Source organism: Lucilia cuprina, chromosome 3 (assembly GCF_022045245.1).
Source record: "Lucilia cuprina isolate Lc7/37 chromosome 3, ASM2204524v1, whole genome shotgun sequence".
Taxonomy (NCBI): domain Eukaryota; kingdom Metazoa; phylum Arthropoda; class Insecta; order Diptera; family Calliphoridae; genus Lucilia; species Lucilia cuprina.
Window position 1 is genome coordinate 739,513 of NC_060951.1, and position 23,813 is coordinate 763,325.

At 26.6% G+C, this 23,813-nt stretch overlaps 1 protein-coding gene across 1 annotated transcript in view; it reads right to left on the bottom strand.

Annotated features, from left to right (window-relative positions):
• The window catches only part of LOC111683756 (high affinity cGMP-specific 3',5'-cyclic phosphodiesterase 9A), a 110,416-nt gene that overhangs the window by 81,501 nt on the left and 5,102 nt on the right, over positions 1 to 23,813 (bottom strand). The window lies entirely within an intron of this gene.

The following is a 23,813-nucleotide window of genomic DNA, read 5'->3' on the forward strand; positions in this document are numbered from 1 at the left end:
ACAACAACTAACGCTAGCGTACACAAAGGTTTATACACTCAGTTTAAATTTTACAATTTTTTGTTTAACACTAACTTTAATTTTGAGTTTATTGCACTTGCTAATAGTCGCCAGGGATTTTTCTATAAAACACTTTTTAATTTTTAAAATTTGTTTAAAGGAAATTTATTTTTTTACATTTAACTTGTTGTTTTATTACTTTCTTTGCTAAATTTTTATTATTTATGGATTTTTAATTATGATTTTGTTTTTGTATCATATATGTGTATGTATTGTTGTTTTATTATATATACATATATATTAATTTATATGTATAGTTGTTTAAATGTGTGTGTGTGTGTGTTATTTTTTATTAAATATTGTCACGTTATTATTTAAGTTTTGTCCGCGTTATACTGTAGATAAATTTCAACTGTTGGGATATTTAAGCTTTAAAGATTTGTGTGCTACCATCAGATTTTAGCTTTTCCCTTGTCTGATGTTTAAGCAAAACGTCAAGGAAATCTACAATAATAAAAACAACAACAGCTGAGAGAAAAAAGAGAGTAGGGACTAACTAGAAAGCTTTTCTATACCATCAATAAATGAGTAAATTTTAATGTTTGCCTCGATGCAAGGCATAATATAATAACACTCCTGAGAGAGATAGGGATAGAGCGAGAGTGTGAGTAAGTAAGTAAATAAGAGAATTCTAAATAAAATAAACCTGTTAGAGGAACAGAGGAATTGAAACTAAAAAAAAAAAATATCAAACTAAAAAATATAAATAACAGGTTAATGCAAAGGCGTATGAGTATTATTTTTAGCAATTATCTATGAAATATTAAGCATACGTAAAGTTCTTTCTCATTAAGTGGGATTAAACTAAAATTTTTACCTATAGGCGTATGAGTGATTTTATTTGAACAAGTTTTAATAATAATTATAATTAAATATTTTCTGTCAAAATAGCAATCGAACACAAAGCGGTTTTTTAAACAAAACATTTTTGAATTGAAAAATCTTAATGGGATTAAATAAAAAATGTTGTCTATAGTCTCGTGAGTGATTCTATATGACACGAAAAACTTAAAGTAAATAAATGTCAAGGAAAAGAACATAAATAACAGGTTAATGCAAGGCGTATGAGTATTATTTTTAGCAATTTTCTATGAAATATAAGGCATACATAAAGTTTTTTCTTATTAAGTTGGATTAAACTAAAATTTTTGTCTATAGGCGCATGAGTGAATCTATTTGAACAAGTTTGAATAATAATCATACTTAAACTCTTTTTGTCAATATAATAATCATACGCAACGCGGGTTTTAAAGCAAATCGTTTTTCCATTGAAAAATCTTAGTGGGTTTAAAATAAAAATTTTGTCTTGTGAGTGATTCTTTATGAAACGAAAAATTTAAAGTAAATAAATATCAAAGTAAAAACATAAGTTATATGGTTTATGCAAGGCGTATGAGTTTATGAAAGGCGTATGAGTAGCAATTATCTATAAAATATTAAAGCATACTTAAAGTTCTTTCTCATTAAGTGGGATTAAATTAAAATTTTTGTCTATAGGCGTATGAGTGATTCTATTTGAACTAGTATGAATAATTGTCATACTTAAACATTTTCTGTCAAAATATTAATCATACGCAAAGCGGGTTTTTAAATCAAATATTTTTGAATTGAAAATCTTAGTGGGATTAAACTAAATTTTAGGTCTATAGGCGTATGAGTGATTCTTTCCGAAAAGCAAAATTGAAAATAAACAAATGCCAAAGTAAAAAACATAAATTTAAGGTTTATGTCAGGCGTATGAGTGTTATTTTTAGCAATTATCTATGAAATATTAAGCATACGTAAAGTTGTTTCTTATTAAGTGGGTTTAAGCAAAAATGTTTGTCTATAGGCGTATGAGTGATTATATTTGAACAATTTTGAATTATAATCATACTTAAACACTATTTGTCAAACTATTTATTAATCATACACAAAGCGGGTCTTAACAAAAAAAAATAATTGAAAAATCTTTCTTTTTTAAATTTGAAAAATAATTTTTTTTATAAATTTTAAATTTTTTAAAAGGATAAAGTTATTTTTCCTGAATTGAATATTTAAAAATGCACTTTTATTTGAAAAAATATTAAAAATTAAAAGAAATATTAAAAATTTAAATTTTACAAAATTAAAAAAGTTCTAAAAATGTGAAAAAATTAATGAAACATAAAAATTAGTTTAAAATTGAAAAACGTAGTACTTTTTCTATTTCTTAGTTTTTTACAGATGTTTTTTTTTTTTTAATTTTATAAAACAATTTAGTTTAGTTAAGCAAAACATAAACTCGTTTTTGTTTTGTTCAAACAAATTAATCCTGGAATTTTATTTCTCTTCCTAAACCATCTACCACAAACTTTACAAGTTAATATGCAAATTTTCAAACTCATTCTTCAAATTTCATTTTTCTTACTTAAGAAAAAGAAACGTTACAATCAAATTATTAAGTTATAAATAACTTACCTTAAAAAAAGAAGACTTTTATGGTATACAATACAATACAAAAGCTTTATTATGCTCTTGTCTTATAATTAAAGCTTTTAATAAAAATCCTTAATAAAGCAAAACTCTTAAAAGTGATAACATAAATATGTACAACAATCATTACTTTTCTCTTAAAAAAACTCTCTTCTAATAAAAAGTAATAAAACATAAGTAATATTACTTATTTTATTGCTACATATAAATTGTTTACAAAAATTTCATAAAACAAAGTTATAAAAAGAAAATTCTTAACACTTAAGGCCTTAACACTTTGCCAGCAGCCAAAACAGCAGTGGCTTGTTATAAACATCGTGATCTAATAAACTTCAATAACAATCATAATAATAATTGTAATTTTAAAATCATTGAAAGCCGCTCTATATGAAAAAAAGAAGAAAGAACATTTTTCCATTACTTATATGAAAAGTCTGGGTATAAATAACGTCAACATTGTTAACTAAATTGTTAAATAAAATACTGTAAAAATGAGCAGAAACGTCAAAAATCATTGTTTGCTGGTAAATATGTTTTGTTTTCACAAACACACACAGATATATGTATGTGTTACTTTTTTTACAAATTTTATATTTATATATAATGGATGCTGGCAACATCATCAAATAATAACGAACAATGAAGCATATTTTAGGGCTTTTAACAAAAGCATTTATTTGCATATAAGTGCTTATAATGATAATGTACATATTTTCCGCACTCATTCGCTCTCACACCCACACTCATATACATGTTTGCCGTATTGTTCCCTTTAGTTTTTTTCCTTTTTCTTGTTTTCCATATAAAATTTAAATAAATTTGTTTTCGTATTTTTGCAGCAGCTTTAAAGGCAAGAAAACACACAAACAGTTTGAGTTTTTGAGGTGACAGTATGATAAAGTTTCGTGTGCCTTAAGGGATTTAATAAAAAACAATGTACAAGAAAGCTCACAAGAGAAAAAAAAAAGAAAAACAAAAGGAAAAAAATTATAACGGTTAAAAACAATAACAGAAGCAAAACATTGAAATGTTTGTATGACTTGTGAGTTGTTTTTTTTTTTTTTGTTGCTGCTCAACTCCAAATTGTTGTTCTTATTATGCTGCACACGCCAACACAATTTTTTTATTACCTTTTCAAGGAATATGTTTTCGTTTTTTTTCTTTTTTGCTTTGAAATATATGTTTAGATGTTTTATATATTTATTATTAGCCTTTTTCCCCAGCTTTCATTTCTTTTGTGTCTTTTTATACTTATTCACTCAGTTATAAAAATTAACAAATATTTACTTAAGATCTGTTAAAAACAAAAGCAACAAAATGATGGATATTTTGTTGGCAGCATAATGTTAAAATATTAAAAAAAGTGACAGCAACAACAAAACTGTGGTGGGAACAAAAAAAGGGAAACAAACAAATAATCCTGACTTTTAACGCTGCATATTAAATGAAAAGAAATATGACAAATTAAAAGAAAATTAATACTCTAAGTGAGACATATTTTTAGGGGCTTCTAAGGAAAAATATTCGTTTGAAAATTTTATTAATATCTTAAAAAGCAAAGAATATAAAATACCAATTCAATTGATATATTCTATATAACACTTTTTTGTCTACAAAAATATATGAAAACTTTCTTCAGTTTCATAAAACTAAAAAACTTTTAATTTTTCTCTAAATTTTGTCTAATTTTTTTTTTATTATTAAAGAAGCCTTTTCATGGGTTAATGCTTTTATATTATAAAAATTGTTATTCATTAATGAAATTGTATAAAAAGGGACAAAAAAAAGCAACAAAGAATCCCAAACCTTTTCTGAAAAAAAATATAAATAAAAAATTTTAATTAATTGAAATATGATCAACATGTTTACAGTTTTTACGTTTTTTTTTATCACATGAATCCTGAAAAAATAAGATAGATTTAATTTATAAAAAAAAACAAGCTGCAGTAACTAGATAAATCAACTGGCTGTAACCTTTAACCCGCCTCATTATCTTCTTTATTACATTTATTAACATTGTCATTTATCATTCATACTCAGTCTGAACATCATCCTTCTCATAAAAAAAAAACATCAAAGTATGGGCTTAAAAAACAAGTTGTAAACATATACAGCCATTGTTTTTTTTTTTTTTTTTTTTTTTTTGTTAAGACACCAAACATTTTTTGTTATATTCTCTTCGTTTGGGCTTTATTTTTATTATATTATTGACATTTGCATTACCCTCAATTGACATTAAGACGGACAAATGATGAAGACAGGGTAAACATAGTGATGAACAGAAACCAGTCATAATATGACAAGAAAATTGAGCAGCAGTTGAGAGCAAAGACAAGAAGAACAAGAAGAAGTAGAAAAAAAACTGAAAATCCCAGTTAAAGTCTATTACTCGTCTTCAGTTCAAAATAAATTGTAATATTCATCCTTAAGATACATAATAAATATGCCCAAGAAAAAGCAAAAACAAAATGAACAATAATAGCAAAAATATTTAAAAAGGATTTTTTTTTGTTATTGTCATGATGAGTGTGTCTGAAAATAAAAATGAATAATATTATGAGAAGGACATAATGAAAGCATACACACAAACTTATTTTGCAATTTTACATTTAAGAGTAAATAAAATTAATGTATGTGTTTGAGTGAGTGAGTGTATCTATGTGTATATAGTAGTAAATTAAGATGATGTTGAAGAACTTAATTTCCGCACAATTAAATTGTAACAAAAGATTTCTTCGGTCTTTTGTCTTATACTTTGGTTTGTTGCATACAATGTTGGTTTTCTCTATTCAATTAAATTTCTGTTTTTTACACATTATTTTAACAATCCCCGAAAAAAAAACACACAAAATGTAAAATAAGTTTAAAAAAATCAGCTAAAGCAATTGTAGAAATTTTGCATAATATTTCAATTACTTGTTTAGAGTACATGACAGGGCATGTTCATTGGTGGGTTTTCTTTTTTATTCTTACATACCTACATATGTATGTATGTATTTGTTACTGTTTTCCTCAACCATTGTTTGGTGACATGTGGTGGTCGTTAAATTAAATGTGGAAAACTGAAAGCGTCTGCCAGCCAAACTGACAGTTAGTTTGTCAGTCCGTTAGTCATTCAGAGAGCGTAACAGACATTATTTATCAACATTTAAGCATTAACGAATTGTCAAGCCATTCATTTGCGTATGACAAAACCAGTGTCTGTTTTATTTACTTGTTTTTGTTCTGTGATTTGTTCTTGTTTTCTTTTTTTTTTGTGTGTTTTTCCGTTGATTAAAGCAAATGAAATTGTTCGGAAATAATAGTTTTGCCTCATTTTTGGTCATTTAACCCTACAAGTAGTTAAAAATAAAATGTAAAATTAAACATATTGTTTCTATATCACAAAGGGAATAAGTAAAATTATATTGTTGGCAAGCAGCAACAGTTGCGGCGGTATTTAAAATGGGATTATTTTGTAGGCGTTTAGTCAAATCTTTGTTTATGAAAATGTTAACAACCTTTCTATTGCTGAAATATTTTTTTTTTTTGAATAAATTACTATTCTACTAAACTATACGTATACAAATACACAAATTCAGCTGGCTGAATAGTCAACAAACTTTAATATTTTGTTGGTAAATGTAATAAATTATAAAAAAGCTTTCAAACTCTTATTCAGCTAGCTGAATATGAACAAAACAAAGTATTTATTTAGCTTAACCTAAGTGTTTATGAACACTTATTAAAAACTGCTAATTCAGCTAGCTGAATGTAAGAAAAACCTCCTAAAACTATTAATTAACAAAGCAAGTCTAGAATTCTGCTTGATTAACAATAATTCACCAGCTGAATATGTTGAAAACCTTTAAATTTACTTTTTTTATTTCAAAAATTATTAAAATTGGTTTCAAACTGCTAATTCAGCTAACTGAACTCTGACTTCTGATATTAATAACTTTAAAAAAAAACATGCACATTTTTTAAAGATTTTCTTCAATGAAAGCTATTAAAAATAACATTCATGTGTTTTTGCCACCATTTAAAATGTTTCCACAAAGTTTTAAAATATTAATTTTTATTTTTATCCATTGTAATGGTTAAACTTTTAATCCTGCTTTCACACATAAATTGAAAAATATTGTCTTTTTTATTTAAACAAATATTTTTAATAAATGTTTTCTTTTAAAACTTTAAACTAAATTCGTTGTATACAAAAAAAACAGTGTTGTGTACAATGAATTGCTTATTTGATCATGACAACAATATTTTCCTCTATTGTGAATTGTTCTGTAATATTCTTTTCACCTATATTTATATGGTTTATTCGTTTTTTATTTATGTATATGTGTGTATATTAAACCCTGCAGTATGAGGATAATGTCCTGCATAGGAATCACACTTTTTTACCAACCATTTACTAGAGAATAGTTTATTTCGTGTGGACCTATATACAAATATATGAGTTTGTTCATAGACTAGTAATTCGTAGACTTAAACTAGTACAGTTACTAGTCAATAAGCAAGTCTAAAAACTATTTTATAGACTATTCTATGGACTACTCCATAGACTAGTTCATAGTTCAATATTCAAGAGGATTATTAGGATACATTGGCTTCCCTTAAAGACGCTAGGATTCTTTCACCACACATATGTATAAATACCTTGAAAGCAAATCCTTGTTTTAATCTTTAACAGCAGCTGCTGGCAATTTTTATGTTCACTTTGATATTCAACCCATTCATTTACGGTTTCACAAAACGTTAATTTCGAAATAAAGTCATCATAAAAAAACCATACTCTCACACAGAAAAAAAAACAAAAATACAACATACATAAATATGTGTATGTGTCCAATACACGCATTTTAAACATAGTTAGATATGCATGTGTAGCTGTTATACAAAGTATGTGTAGTTGTTGAAAAAGAGCAACAGTGTTGTCTGCTGCAACAAATAACCAATATTGTACTTTCAATAATAGTAGTCGTATGGAAACAAAAAAACAACAAAAAACTTTATTTCACTTATTCCCAGGTCCTTGGCATACAGGCAGGCAGGCAGGCAGGCGAATGCAGCTAGAAACTTACACATCCAACAGCCTAGTTTTTTGTTTTTCTTCATCCCTCTTCTTCTCCCTGTTCTGGCTGCTTGTGAACTGTCATTTCAGTTTAAACTTTGTTGTTGAAACATTCGTTTTACTTTTTTCTATTCTGTTCTGTTTTGTTTTTTAGTTTTATGTTTTTACTGCTCGTCTCTTGTTGTTTTTTATTACTTTTTGTTTGTGCCACATCTAGCCAAGGTTCCTATAGAAATGTTTCCTGTTTTTTTTTTTACATTTTATGCATTTTTTCCTTGTGCTTTTAATCGTACAATTCTATGGCTATAAACTCATTTGTTGCTAAATGTGTGTATGTGCATGGGTTTGAAGGTGGCGGTGAACAATATTATTAGTGTTGGTGTTGTTATTGCTGTAGTAGGTGTTACTAGTGGATAAATGTGTTGGTGTTGTGTTTCTGTTGAAACTCTGCTTTATACAGTGTTGCAACAAGTTGTTTAGTTTATTATTTTTTTCTCTCTCTCTGCCACTTGGCAAATGCTTTTATGATTACAATTTGCAAAATATAAAGCCAGTTTAAAAACTCTTATATGTATATTTTTTTTACTTCGTTTCCTAAAGCTAGAAGTTTAGGTAAAACGGATGTAAAACAAGATTTGTGTTGCTATAGCAATTCCTTTTTTTTCATATATGAAAGAAGATTAGCAATTTCTTATTTGGTAAGATTTTTTAATTATCAAATGTAGCCAATGTTAGTAAAGTTTTTTTTTTTTTTGCTTTTCCAAAATCTTTTGCTAATATCCTGCTTAAAACTTTAGCTGTTTGCTTTTATAACTTAAGTAAATTCTAACACATGTTTTTTATCACATTTCAAGCTTCACTGGCTTTAAAATGTATACAAGCATTTTAAGAAATAAATCATAAATGAACAAGTCACAAAATATATAAAGTAAAAAAAACTTTTCTTGCTAATATTGTTTAGCTTAAGGGTCCTAATATGTTTAGCTGTCCGTCCGTCCGTCTATCTGTCTCTTTATGTGTAATGTATTAAAAGTATAAAGCAAAACGAGCCAATTTTATGACAAAAAGAAACTCACAAAAGTATCCCTAAATTAGTAACATTATTATTAACAACAACAATGACCTCGAAAAGAAACAAATATCCTACTTATACACACACATAAAAAAACACTAACAAAATTTACTTGAAAAACTTTACCGTCTCAGGCTATCTTCTAAATTAACAAGAAATAAAAAGATTCAAACGGCAAGAACGGCTATGCTAAGTTTATAATATGTAATATGAATTCAGCTAGCTGAATTAGCAAAAAGCTTTATTTTAAATATTAATAAAGGTTTTAAGTTAAGATATTGTTAAAACAAATATAATTCAGCTAGACTTTAAAAGTAATTTATTAAAAAAATAATAATTGTAATTTTAAAATCTAATTCAGCAAACTGTATTTAAAAAAAAAATAACTTTAAATGATCTGAAGTTTGCAAATTTGTGTTTTTGTATTATTGTTTAAATTCAGCTAGCTGAATATGTCAAATTCTTTGTTAAGAAGTTATTTAAGTTAAAACTTGATTAAATTTGGTTTTAAAATGTAAATTTGTGAAGCTGAATTTAAGAAAAATGTCGAACTTAAATTATAAGCAATTTTATTAATAAATAAAATTAATTGTAAAAATAGCTTTCAAAATCTAATTCAGCTAGCTGAATTTCAAAAAAAATAATATTTATATGAAATTTTAATTCAGCCAGCTGAATATGATAACTTTTTTCTTAACAAGTTATTCTAGCTAAAATTTTATTAAATTTGGTTCAAAAATTAAAAAAAAAAATTGTAAATTTAATATTAAAGTAAAATAGTTGGGGTTTTATTTCAAAAAATATAATCCAGCTGCAAGTTTTTGAATTATCAATCAAACTTATTTTTTAATTATTATTGTAAACATTTATTTTTTTATTTTTTTTTACAGCTAAAACATCAATCATTTGAACTTCTTGTCAGCCAAATTTTATAAGGTTACCAACTTTATATCAATACGGAATTACCTTTACTGGTGAGTAGTGTACAAATTTCAAGTGTTAGTTTTTATGTCTGGAAATTAAAATTAAAGTAACTTTAAAAATGGCAATCAAAATATTACTGATTAACATTTAAAGACAATAAAAATGATAGGGGAAAGATATATGTATATGAATTTAGGTAATTAGCTCTTAAAGGTAATACGTCTTTTAGGATGTTTGTAAAGATTTTACCAATTGCTAACTTGCTTTTAAACGTGCTAATAAAAATTTTAAATAACTACTTGCATAAATTGGCTTATGCGAATTTTCGAAGTCATAAAAACCAAATTATATTACCAAAAAAATGACTAAAATTGTAAGATTAGCAGCTTGAACTTACACAAACTTTAAGTACTTGTCAATTTTTTTTTTTTGCTTACTTGTTAAACATACTTATGACGTCAAACTATTTAATATATAATACTGAAAAATCATCTAAACACGAGGGTTGTAAGCTTACTTCGAAACCTCCTTAAATACCTAGAAAGCTTAATAATTTGTTCTTATCATTTATAGCATAATACAACCGATAATACCATATTTTTACATTTCATTTGACAATTTTGCTATTGGCTCATCAGCAAATGGCAAAAAAAAATAAAAGAAAAAAACAACAATCAATTAATTATATTAACACTAATTGTAATCAACAGGTATTTGTACGAACACAAAAAAGACAGACACATAATATAAATAACAACAATAATAATAATGAAAAAACAAAAACAATATAATTATTTGCTTTTTTATCAATAAAATAACATTGAAAATAAACAGACGCACAAACTCAAGTATGACGTTATAAAATTTATGTTTGGTAACCAAGAGCTACAATTGTATCTAGACAAACATTTCTTCCTTTTTTTGTTTTTATTTTTTATAAGCAATTATTTAGATTAGTATTTAGCAGCAAAGAGAACATGCCATATTAAGGTGGAAAGAAATAACTTGTCCCCTAATCTGAAAGTTTAAAAATGTCGGTTATTTTAAAAATTTCATATTTTTTTGTTTGTTTGTAATTGATAAAGATTAGTATGCATTTTTAAATAATTTCTTAAGGCCCCTACTAGATGTCTCATTTAATCTGAGATTAAAGTTTAACAATGTTTAAACTGCACTTAAGCAAGTGAGAGCTAACGAAAGATTACACTCTCCTTAAAAGATTTATATGAAACATCCTAATTTTAACTCTAGTTCAAGGATTAATACTAAACGTGTGAGTTTTTTGATGTCTTTTTAATCTTAAAATAAAACTTGACAATTTTATACACTTAAGCAAGTGAGAGTTAATGAACAATTATACTCTTATTAAAAGATTCATATGAAAGGTCCTAAGACTAACTGTTGTTTAGGGATTAATACTAAATGTGTGATTCGTTGTGGTTGTTTTTTCGGTATGTTGGAAAACTCACCCATACTAATACAAATATCAAAGCTCTTTATTCAATTTCTTCTTAATATTTCTAAACAGCAAATGATCACATTAATATTTAATTTGCAATTTTTTCAACGATTTACGTTTATTTAATTTAAATTATTAATATTCTATGTAATAAGATTATTTTTAGTTTTTTTTATAGCCTATTAAACAGCAAAACACTCATCAGATTATTTGCCTAATTCAACATTATTTTTATTATTGTTAAATACTTAACAAGTGCATTATTATTATCAACAATAAAACAAAAAAATTAAATAAACAATTTACTTAATTAAAACAATATTTACTGAAATTCGTTTAAAAACTATTTTTATGCTAAAACTAAAAATTTACTGTGAAACTGTGAAAATACTTAAAATATTTATAATAATAATGGCCAAAAAATACTCAAATATCCACGTTTATGCATAATTTCAAGTTTATGGCAAAAAAAAAAAAAATACTAACAATTTATAAATGAAAATTTTGTAAATGCAAGTCAGGTGTCTAAAAAGCTTCAAAACACATACGCAGACATTAGCTTAGGTGATAATGATATTAAGATTTGAATAAGTTTTTTTTTTCATTTTCAAAGTCTATGAATGAGTTTGCTGACTGACTGACGTTTTATTGTTTTGTGCGTGTGTGTGTAAATTTTATGATCAAATAGACACATCGTTACCAACTTAACTGAACTTAAGTTAACTAAGTATATCAGTTCATTGTTAGATTTATTGGTTTTTGATTTGTTTTTTTGTTTTTTCATTCTGTTTAAAGTATTTAAAGATTTTTTTATAAAATAAGCGTTTAATAGTAGCGCTTTTTATAAGTGTCACTTTTAATGAGGGCCATAAAACTTGAAACACACAAAATGATTGATGAATACCAAATTACTTATCTTTACAGTTAAAGTGTTGTTGTCGCTGTATTTTTTCCTATTGTATTAAGTATTTTTTTGCAAATTAAACAAAAAAATTTAATTTAACAGTGATGTCAACAAATTGCCAAGAATTTGCAAAAAAATGTTTAATACTGTAGAACAAAAACAACAATTGTTTAAAAAGGGTCGATCTTCCACATGTTAACTATTTTATTTACGTATGTATGTATTTATTGCTAAAAAAAATAAATGTCAGTGTATTTATGCTTGTATCAATTTGATTTAATTTAATTGAAACTCATTTAAGGCACTCATACGCATTTAGTCTATAGATGAATAGCTACAGCAGCAATCTTTAACAATGCAGAGAAAAAAAAATATATATATACATATGTATATATAGATTTATATATAAAATCAGAACACCAGACTGTTAAACCTCAAATCGCAAATTAAAGATAAAGTAGGCAAAACAGAAAAAATAAATAAAAATCAAACATAAAAGATAAAAATGTAACTATTTGTGTGCATAAACCTCACACAGCAACAGGGTGGCGACAAATAATTGAGAACAAAAAAAAAATATTTATTTAATACACTATAGTTTAGTCTATTGTCAAGACTATAGGCTAGTTTTCTTTATTGTTGTCTATACTACAGTCTACTATCTATAGTATTTACTATAGTCAACTTTCTATAGTCTTTGCTCTTGTCTAGTCTGAACTCTAGACTAGTCTATATTCTGCACTATACTCTAGTCCATAGTTTGAACCATAGTCTAGTTTATAATCCAAATATCTTAAACTATAAACAGCGCGAAAATCTAGTCTATAGTTTTTATATGTACCATAGTTTATCTTATAGACTTACATGTCCCTAATAACTTAACCTCTTCCTGTTCAGTGTGTGTAAGCATTAGTGTCAATCTTTAGAAGATCTTGCTTTTATTCGTGTATATATGTATGTATATCTTTTATCTCATACATACACACAATAAATACAACAACAAAACCTAAATACTTGTAAGTACACAATGTACATATAGAAAAAAGAAAATGTTGTAAATAAATGTCTAACTGTCTATTCCGTCTAGCTGTCAAATGGACAGTTGTACGTTCAGTCGGGCTGTCTAAATGTTTGACTGAAAATCTTTTTTTTTTTTTTGTTTTCTCCCTTAAAGACTGATGAGATTCACAACATTAATGTGTTTTCTCTTTAGATTTGTTTAAAAAAATCCCAAATTGAATAATTGACAAAGAAGGAATAAAAGAAAACGTACTCTAGATACAAATGACATTACAGGCATCATTGTCAGCGTCATCTTTTTTCAGCATCATCATCATCATCATCATCGACAAACTCATCAGTATAATCATAAAGCACCCGCACTGCCACCCTTTACATATTGTATGGAATTTTGAAATTGTAGTGCGTGTGAATGCTTGTACATACATACATATTTTCAGAGGGGATATACGGGTTGATTGGCTTGGTTCGATTGACTGACTTTGTTATCGTCTGCTAAGTTAGATATGACGACGAAGTTTCAACTACGGCATATTGATGTTTATATTTCTTTTTTTTCATTTTTTGTTATTATTTATCAAGTCTTTCCTTATATTATTTGTTTTTTTCTGTTTGTTTGTATGTTTGAATACCGAAGCTGTCTATGCAAATATTTGCAAAATTCAAAATAATGAATAGAAAAATGATATAAAAGGTAACTTAACGTAACGATACGTAATGTGAGCTTTCCTACCTCAAGTCCCAAACTCCCCTACGACGATGTGTGTGTGTGTGTGTGTGTGTGGCCGTTAGGCGTTGAAAGACAAATAAAGCTATTTATTGTCTTAGGCTCAAATAAAAAATGCAAATAATCTTCAAGGTATAGATAACGTTTGTGAACGAAATGAAGATAATATTTTTCTATCTGTTTTATTTTGCCTTTGCCACACTTGTCAAACCAATAAATATGAAAGTGTCGTTATTTTTACACTAGAAAAACATAAGTGTTTGTATGTTAACAGGAAAGTTTTGTAGCTGCAAGGAGAGAGAGGAAGGAGAGAGTACAAATAAACGTGCTAACAATATAAACAACAAACCTTAACACAACATTCCAAAAATAGTTAACATTTTTATTTCATTTCTAAGTTGAAATTTTACTCAACCATGAGCAATTTAATATAATTTGAAGAAATTCTATTAGAAAGGAATTTCTAGAAAAGTAAATAGGAAGATTTGGAGGCATTTCGTCATTCTACGAATAACAGAAGAAAATCTCTATATCAATACTCTAGTTAAGATATCTACTTTTTTGTATTATATTCCCTTAAAGCTTATTTTACTAAAAATATAATCTTAAATTAGTAACAATTTACCTCCACACCTTGTATTTTCTTTAACCTTAATTTTTAAACAAAAAACAGATAAATGCCTAAAGAAATTAATGTTAAAAAATGATTAAAAGTGCAATTTTTACTCAGTACAAAGTCTATTTCATTTAATAAAATACATTCCTTTTTTTCTCGTTCACTGTATATGTATGTATGTATGTATGTCTGTTTGCATGTAAGAGAGTATATCTCACAGAGCTCAGTGGCAAGTAAGTAAGAATGCATATAAATATGCATTTAAACTGAAAATTGTTTTGTTGTTTTTAATGCTGAAATTATTTTCTTGCAGCACGCCAAATTGGTAGCTGATGAAGAAAATAATAAAAGAAACCAAAAAAAAAAACAACGCGTGCTTAACTCGTTTTCTTTTATATGATACCATCTTAAGACAACAGCAAAAAATGCATTTTTTTTATTATGTACTAAAATGTATATACATACATATACGTATGTACAAATGTTCTTGTCTATATGTATAATTTTATACTTTTGATTGCATGTTTGTTGCTTTTATTTTATTCAACATTAAAAATTCTTGGCAAACGTAAGAATTTCTTGTTTATCAGATGCACTGTCAAGCTTTCTCTCTTCGTCTCTCTTTCAATTACACCAGTAAATACTCATACACTCTTACGCACATGCTGCACTGCGTACATACATACATATGGACAAACGAAGCTTGCAATGTGTTGTGTAAAATAATGTTACCCTGTGGTTTTAGCATAAGATAGATAGAACTAGTTACTTGACTAATCAAAAGTGGTCAATAAAGGATTGGTTCACTAGGTATTCCTTACTTTAATAATCAATGATGGTTTCTCCAATTTTAAATAATCTTAAAGTAGAAATACAAGAATAGAAGAGATATATTTTGGTCACATATGAATTGTCTCCATTAAGGTATGAATTTTCCGTACACTTTATGGCGTTAGACCGAAAAGACTATCTTACCTCTCTTTAAGTACTAACGGGTAATAATATATTATTACTCACCTATACATTTTGTTGTTGTTTTTTGTAAAAACATCAGAAAATAATTGACTACCAACGAATCTTTGTTGAACTATTTAAACTATAGCTATAACTAAGCTATACTTCTGACTTTTTAGAAAATTATAGTCCAGATTACTAATGACTAAATAAATCCAGTCAATATTTTAAACCAAATAATAGTAATTACTACAGTTCAAAGAGTAGTTAAGACTTTATCCAAACTATCGCTAACTATAGTCAGATCATAAGTCAATGCTTAAGTATGTGCAAAACTATAGGTCAAACCATGATCAAGATTATAGACCAAACTATAGTTACAACTAAAATCCTACTATATTCAAGACTATAGTTTGGTTTTTAGATAAAGATTTAGATATTCTAAGTGAAAAAATTGTATTACTTTTTTTCCAGTATCCTTTTCCTTAATTGCCTGCAAAATACACTGAACTCTTTTAATAGTTTTGCCAGTTAAATACAACTACTCCTTTTTTGAAACTTTCTTACTTCTTCATATAAGGTAATGCCCACATAATTTACTTCTATAATGCACCCATAGTAAGGCAACAGCATAAGTTAAATATTTTCCTATACCATTCCATAAAAATCCCATAAAAAAACGAACATAAAAAGTTTGTTTTTTTTTTCTTATTTTCTAAGAGAAAAACTACAATAACATGTTGATCATACACATTCCAGGCGTAGAAAAAAGTTATCATTGGTTCCGTTCTTCAGACGACCTTAGAACAGACTAAAAGAGTGTAAGGGAGAAAAGAAAAATAAAATATTTTATTATTTAGTTAGTTAATGCAAAAAATTGAAAGATGAAAAAACTCCAACAGTGCAAAAAGACAGACTATTATTGCATGCAGGAGATGTTGAAAATGTGGGTATAACAGGGATTTTGGTACTATTATAGGTCATATGGAGATAAGAAAAGTACCATGTTAAAAGAGCAAATGAAGGCTATGACATTTAAAATTTAAAAGTTTTGTACTTTTTTATTTCTTTCTACTTTCTTATACTAAGTATCTTTAAATATTTTTAGATAAATATTTATTACTAATTAAATCACTATTTAATTTCATAAGAATCCAAAAAGTACTATATCGTCTTTATTCTTGTTACGCATTTTCGAAACACATCTACCTAGTAAGACTAGGTACAACAATATACAATTGAGTAACAAGTGCAATATTCCAACTTAAGCTATAGGAAACACATTAAGACGAGATTCCTGAACAACTTTTGTTGTATTTTTTTTATAATTTTCTTTATTACAAATCAAACTTAAGCTGCCAGCAAAAGCTAAAATCATATATAAAAAGAACAGCAACAACTATCAGAAAACAAGGCACAAAAACTGGTCCATTCAAGCTTGTTGCTCTGCCAGAGTTAGTGTTTAGATTAACCCTTCAGTCAGTCAATGCTTCAAGACTGAGGTCAAGATCGTTCGTTGACCAGTCTATAAGCGGTGCGCCAATACATGCATACATACGTATGTGTTTGTTATGTTGTTATGGTGGTAACAATAATTGTATGTTGCACATTGTAAATGGTATGTACAGACAAATACCAAGACATTAAATAAAAAAACAATAAAACAAGAAGTAAAGATGATTAAAAAATAAATAAAAACAAAATCTTTGACAACAGAAGCAGTAAAAATATGCAAGCCGGACAGGACAGTAAATAAACCAGTAAACAAGAAATAAATAAAAAAAAATACCCTGCAGTTCGAGGTGACTGTCTGTGCTTCAACAATTACAAATAAGGAAATGATCCTTAAAGAGTTTACATTTTGAAAGCATAAGTAATTACTTTCAGCTGGCTGCTTGTAGATACTTAAGTGACATTTTCCTACCTTTTTGCTTTTCTAATAAAATATTCGTGCTTAAAAAATTAACAATAAAATGTCAAAAATATTGACTTTTGTAGAACTGTTGGGTGTATATCTCCACTTATGCACATGTGTGTTGTAAAATTTTATAAGAAATTTTTTGTTTGCTTGGTGGCTACATTGCTGGTTAAGTCAATCTAAAGTTGTTGCTATTGGTGTTTGGTTCCTTCGTATTCAACGTCATCGTTAACATCATTGTCGTGTCGACGTTATTGTATTCGTAAACATTAACGTTGTTGTTGTTGCTGTTGCTGCTGTTGTTGTCATAGGCAACTAAGTATAAAGCTGGTCATTAATCTTTAATGTAAGGCAGTGGTCAAAGTTAGCTGAAAAATGTGCAAAAGAACAGCAACAAAAACAATACAATATTGCTCTTTACTTTATTGCAATGATTGTATGTAAGTAAGTATGTCTGCTTACAACAGAGCACAACCATAAAATCAAGTTTATTTTGTTTGCAATAATATCAAACTTATAATTCACTAGTTTACTCTCTAACACACACATACTCATAGCAAAGAAATGCATTTTTGTTTGCATTTAAATATGTATGTATGCGTTTGTAAGTTTGTTGTCGTTAAGAGCAACAATACACAACACGTAATTGACAATATGTTGTAAAATAAAATAGGAGTTGAACAAAAATCAAAAACAACAACAGCGACTGGAAAAAAATATTAAAGGAAAACAAAGCACATGCAAGTTACATACACAAAACAACAAACATGTTTAACAACAACAACATATTTTTTACCATAGAAACTTTACAATTGTTTTTGATTTGTAAACAAGAGCATCGTTCAATTGTACACTCAAGTTAGTTAAATGTACATATAGGGTTCTCAGATTGTGGGATAGACAAGAACTAAAACCTCAGACTTTGATAAAGATTAACCTAAACTATAGTCAAAACTACAGTTCTGACGTTAGTCAAGAGTATATTTCTATCGATTATAAGGACTATAGTCCAGACTATAAACAAGTGCAAACTATAGTCAGAATAAGTTAAAACTATAGTCTAACTTATAGTTATGACTATAATCAGAATTATAGCCAAGAATAAACTAATACCAGGACAGCAGTCTATATCAAATATATTTGGGATTATAACATAGGTTATAGTTTTAAGTTTATTATAGACCAAGTCAAGATTATTGTCTATACTGTAGTCTGGAATATAATCTAAACTTCAGTCAAAACTATAGTGAAAGATAATTAGGTATGATTAGTTCTTTTATCTATAATCTCCATTGAAAGATACCCTAACATTTATTGTTGCACAAAACATCATTTATTTCTTGTTTTATTTATCTATTAAAAGTTTTTTTTATTTTGTTTGCATTTTCTGGCTTTGTGCTCAATTTAATGGAGGGTTTTGAAGAATGCATTCATCTCGATTCATACATACATATGTATGTAGATATGATGAAAAGACGACCCCAAAAACCAACACCCTAGTAATTATCTAATAATTAACATTTATAGACATTTCGATGTTTTTGCTGCAGTTGTTGCTACAGTTGCTGTCGTTGTTATTGTTGCGGTTGTAGTAGTCATTGTTTGTTGTTTATTATTATTGTTATTGTTGTTATTAAACGTGTACATGACGCCAGTTTATTATATGTAATTAGTTAAAATATGCATTCACATATATATTTGTATATGTACAAACATGCCAATAAAATTTATACACACACACGCGTTCCCTCTCTCACATCCATATAATTAATCTAAAATAGATTTTTTTTTATTAGATTGTATTTTCATGTGTTTATCAACATTGAAGCAATTGTAAAACAACTATAATTGTCTACAAACTTTTCATTGAATTAAGATATTGTGATAATAGAGCTTATATGTTTGTGTGAGAATTTTACATAAATTTTTTTTAATTGTTTTTTTTTTTTTTAAATTACATTTAAAAAAAATTGTGGCCACAATATTGGTTAAAAAAAATGTTGGTCAGCTATTAAGCTGAACAAATTGCAAATAGTTTGTATATGTTTAAGATGCAACTAAACTGAGTGAAATGTATTAAATAGAACAAATTTTAAACAAGTTTAATTTTTAATTTACAGAAAATTATTTGGAAATTATATATTTCGTCCTCTAGGCACCCACTTTATTTTGGATTTTTATATAAAATTTCTCGTTTAATAAATGTATACATTAATGCGTAATTTCAATAATCTACATTAAATTATGATGTAGCATTTCAGTTTGCATTAAGTATAATACCGAGAGGAGGCATAATTTAAATTAACGACCGGATGTTTTTATTTTTATGCTCATACACACATGTACAAATATATGCATATATGTATGTACTCAACTATATGCAACATGAGCAGATCAATTCATACAACAAAGTACATATTAAAAGTCAACAACATTACATACTCTAAATAAGTGGAACTAGTTCCCCGACCGAGTATTGCAGTTCAAACCAAAAAAAAGAACCAAAACGAAAGAAAGAAACAAATCCAACTAAATACTCTATGTACTCTAGTACTTGTGTTGCGTTTGTACAAAAAAGAATTAAATTTCAATTTTCTCTGGGTTTATGACATATTTACAACATCAAATTAAATTATATTTTCAATGTAGTTAAGTAGAGACTTTAATGTTATTAGATTAGATAAATGCTATTTAAGCAGTTGAAGGAGATATTAGGTTAGATTAGAGACTATTGTATATATAATATATATACAAATAGTTAGTTAGTAAGTAGTATGAAGGGAAAATAATTCATTCGAAACAGTTGCTGCGAAACGTCACGTGAGTCTGTCATTAAGTTTTAGCATGGAAAATTTGTTTTTATTTATCGTATATATAAAATAAAAAACGGTCTTAAACGAATTTCTAGTAGGCTACCTTAAATTATGCTAGCTGCATTAACAGTATTATTTTAAACTAAGCACTGAGTTTTGCCATATTGTTTTTAAAAACTAATTGCTATTATTTTATTGTATAGCTCAATTATCTATTTATTTCCTTAATTTTTTCAGTTTGTAACATTCCTTTATCATGAACTAACTAATAGTTTTTCTTGTTTTTTTTTTTTTCTGCCAGCTTTTACTACTTATACAATTGTTTTGTTCTTTAATTGTAATTACCCTGTTATACAAAGGGAGTATCATAAAAATGTTCCCATAAATCTTCTTTTGAAGTTTTTCCTAAATAAAATGCGCTAAAACATTAATACGAAACATTCTTCAGTATGTTGCACATACTAACAGTCATTCTTGTACAACACACATTCTTTCATATAATGATGTAAAGTTAACGAACCTTCTTTATAAATTTTTCCTTATCCTCTTCTCCCTGTTTTTGTTTTTATATTTTGTAGTATTTACTATTAAATCTAATATAAAACTACAACATACAAGAACAATAATTTAAACATCTTTTACCCTTGATAGTAAAAACCACTTGAGTTGTATTTTATATTTAATATACTCTCATACTAGCATAGCTATACAAACATATTAAAAGTTTATCAGTAATACCAACATATGAGTACAGACGCCCTTTACTTATATGAAAATAAAGTATTCTGAAAATGTTAAGTAATTTGTTACAAAACTAGGTGGAAATCTTCTGCATATTAAGTCTAAATTATATACTTAATTATTAATACTCATTTACCTAAACTATATTTCTAAAATATAGTCCAAACCTAAACTGAATGACCAACACAATAGTCAAACTACAATGTAAATTATATTAAAGCTTTATCAACTGTAGTTAACACTATTATGTAAACATAGACAAAACTATAGTCAAAACTTTAGTCTTAACTATAGTCCAAATTTGATCTAAACTGTAGTCGAAACAATAGTCAAACTTTAGTTCAAAATAGTATAGTCAAGATTATAGTTTTACTAAAGAACAAACTATAGTCAAACATTAGTTCAAACTAGTATAGTCAAGATAAGTTTAAGTTAAACTACAAATATAGTAACAAATATATAGTCAAATTTATATATAGTGGAATCTAAAGTCGCTATTAAAATCGAAATCAATACTCTAGTGAATACTATATAAGTAAAGCTATAAACAAGTATTCAGTCTAAAGATTGTGTCATAATTATTGCAATTAAAAGTCGTTTATTTCTTTAACTCCAGAATTTGTATAATTTGTTTAATTTTTTTATACCACTGTATAAATTATACTCAAATGAATGAAATTAAATGTTAATTAATTTATTTTGTCGACTTAATGCTAATTTCACAGTATACAAAAGAATTCATTTTTTCTTTTTTTGCCAAAAAAAAGTTTGTTTAAGCAAAAAAAAAAACAGCAACAATAAAAAAACATAAAAATTAAAAAAAAAAATACCAGATCTTTCGTACGAAAGAAGAAAAAGCAACGATAATGTTAAAAGCAATAACAACAAAAAAATCGGTTATAGTCATGACACTTGTTTTGATCGCCAGTCTGATCAGGCAGACTTTGACAAAAACACACATTCAAAACAAATGTGAGTAAAATAAACAATAACAAAAACATCAAGCAAATGACAGGCAAAATCATATAAACAAACAAAATGAAACGGTACAGAGTGTGAATAAGAGAGTCTAGTCGTAAAATACATTGTTGTTGCAGTATAAAATACTACATTTAAATAAAGCAGTGAATAGCACCCATAGCCAGCAGGTTACCAACAGCATGCTAATATATACTACATACTTACAAACCTTTAAAAATAAGGAAATGCTATCAGTAGCTTGTTAGCTTCCAGAAAAGACAAATAATTTTAGATAATCTCTTTAGGCCGACCACTGATATTAATATATGCACATATTATTCTATATAGTATTTATTTAATTATATTATCAAAAGTTATTTATTCACTATACCAACAGCTATTAATATATAAACGAGTACGAGTGCTTATTTGCCATTTTTTTTTTTTTGCTTTATTATTTTTTTTCTCGTTAAGTTTTGTTTTCATTTATTATTATTTTTTTTATTTATTAATGTGAAAATAACAAGTGTAAACATGTGATTAAATAATAACTACAATTATTCTAAATGTTCTAAAATGATTTTTCAAAACCAAATATGCCCTTTTAACTTGTAAAAATAAAATTACTTGATGCGTATTAAATTATTATACATTTTTTTTCTTTTCTTTACTTTGTAATTGTGATAACAAATTATTTTCATTTAATATCACTCAAAGTGATATTTATCAACAGGCCACTTGAACTGATCTAACCAATAATAATTTGAAAAAAATTAGACATATTTTCAAAATGGAAAAATAACGATGCAATATTCTTTGTTAAACAATAGAATTGTGAAATTTCCTTATAAGTAAAGTATTGATGACGATTATTTTCAATATTAAAACCAACAATTTAGTCCTATAGTTAACACTATATTTTAAATTATGGGCTATGGCTTAGGATAAAGTCCAGATAATATAGGTTTAGAATCTAAACAATTCTTCAGACAATATTTTATGATATTATAGACTATAGTTTAGACTATAACCTAGACAGATCCAGGTTAAACTCCTAACTATAGTTTAGACTATAGACTATAGTTTAGGCTGTAGGGCAGACAACATGTAAGATTACAGTCTAACTTATAGTTATAATTATAATCCAGTTTATAGTCCAGACTATAGTTTTGGCTGTAAGGCAGACTATATGTAAGAAAACATTTAAGATTATAGTCTAACTTATAGTTATGATTATAATCAAGTTTTTAGTTTATATTATAGTCCAGTTTATAGTACAGGTTTATAATCAAACTATAGCCTAATCTAACGGATATATAATCTAAACTATACAAATATTAAGTTTTTCCTTACAATCATACAAAAAGTATTAAAATTTCCAAATAGTGGATATATAATATTAAAATAAGCAAACATAAGAATTAATTAAGGTTTTTGCTAAAAAAAATCCTATAACATTCAGCAAATTCTTTTGATGCTAAACTTTTCTGATAAAAAAATTTCTAAAACAAGCAATCACGCGTGAATCAATAAACTTTTAATCACCTTCACACGCAGTCAGTCATTAACAAATAAAAAAAATAGTTTTATTATTACTACACAGCCTATTGACAGCCTGCTGCTAAAATTTAATCACAGTTTGATGTGAAAAAAACTCAAAAATTTTTCAAAGCGCGTGGCTTAATTTTAATTTTTTTCTCTCAACACACACACACACACACGAGGAGCATTCAATTGTAGCAAATGTTAATGAAAATATTCATCAATAGTATTTAGTTTAAATTGATTGATAAACAAATTGTATGTCAAAATTTTAATAGAATTGAAATCAAAATATTTGGACAATGACATTGTCGAAGAAAATTTTTATTTATTAAAAAATTGTCAAAAAATGTGAAACGGTGGAAGAAAGAGGGAAGGGTGTTTGCTGAAAAACACGATTATGTTAAATATTTAGGTTGTAAATGATACAATTAATAACAATCATAATTTTAATTTATTTATTTGGCAATTTTTTTTTTATGTTCTTTTGTTTTTGCTTAAACATGTATCGTAAAGTTAGTATAAACAGTGGTGGTTCATTAAAGGGGACATTTTTAACGTTTGTTAAGTAATTTTTTTCAGATAAGATG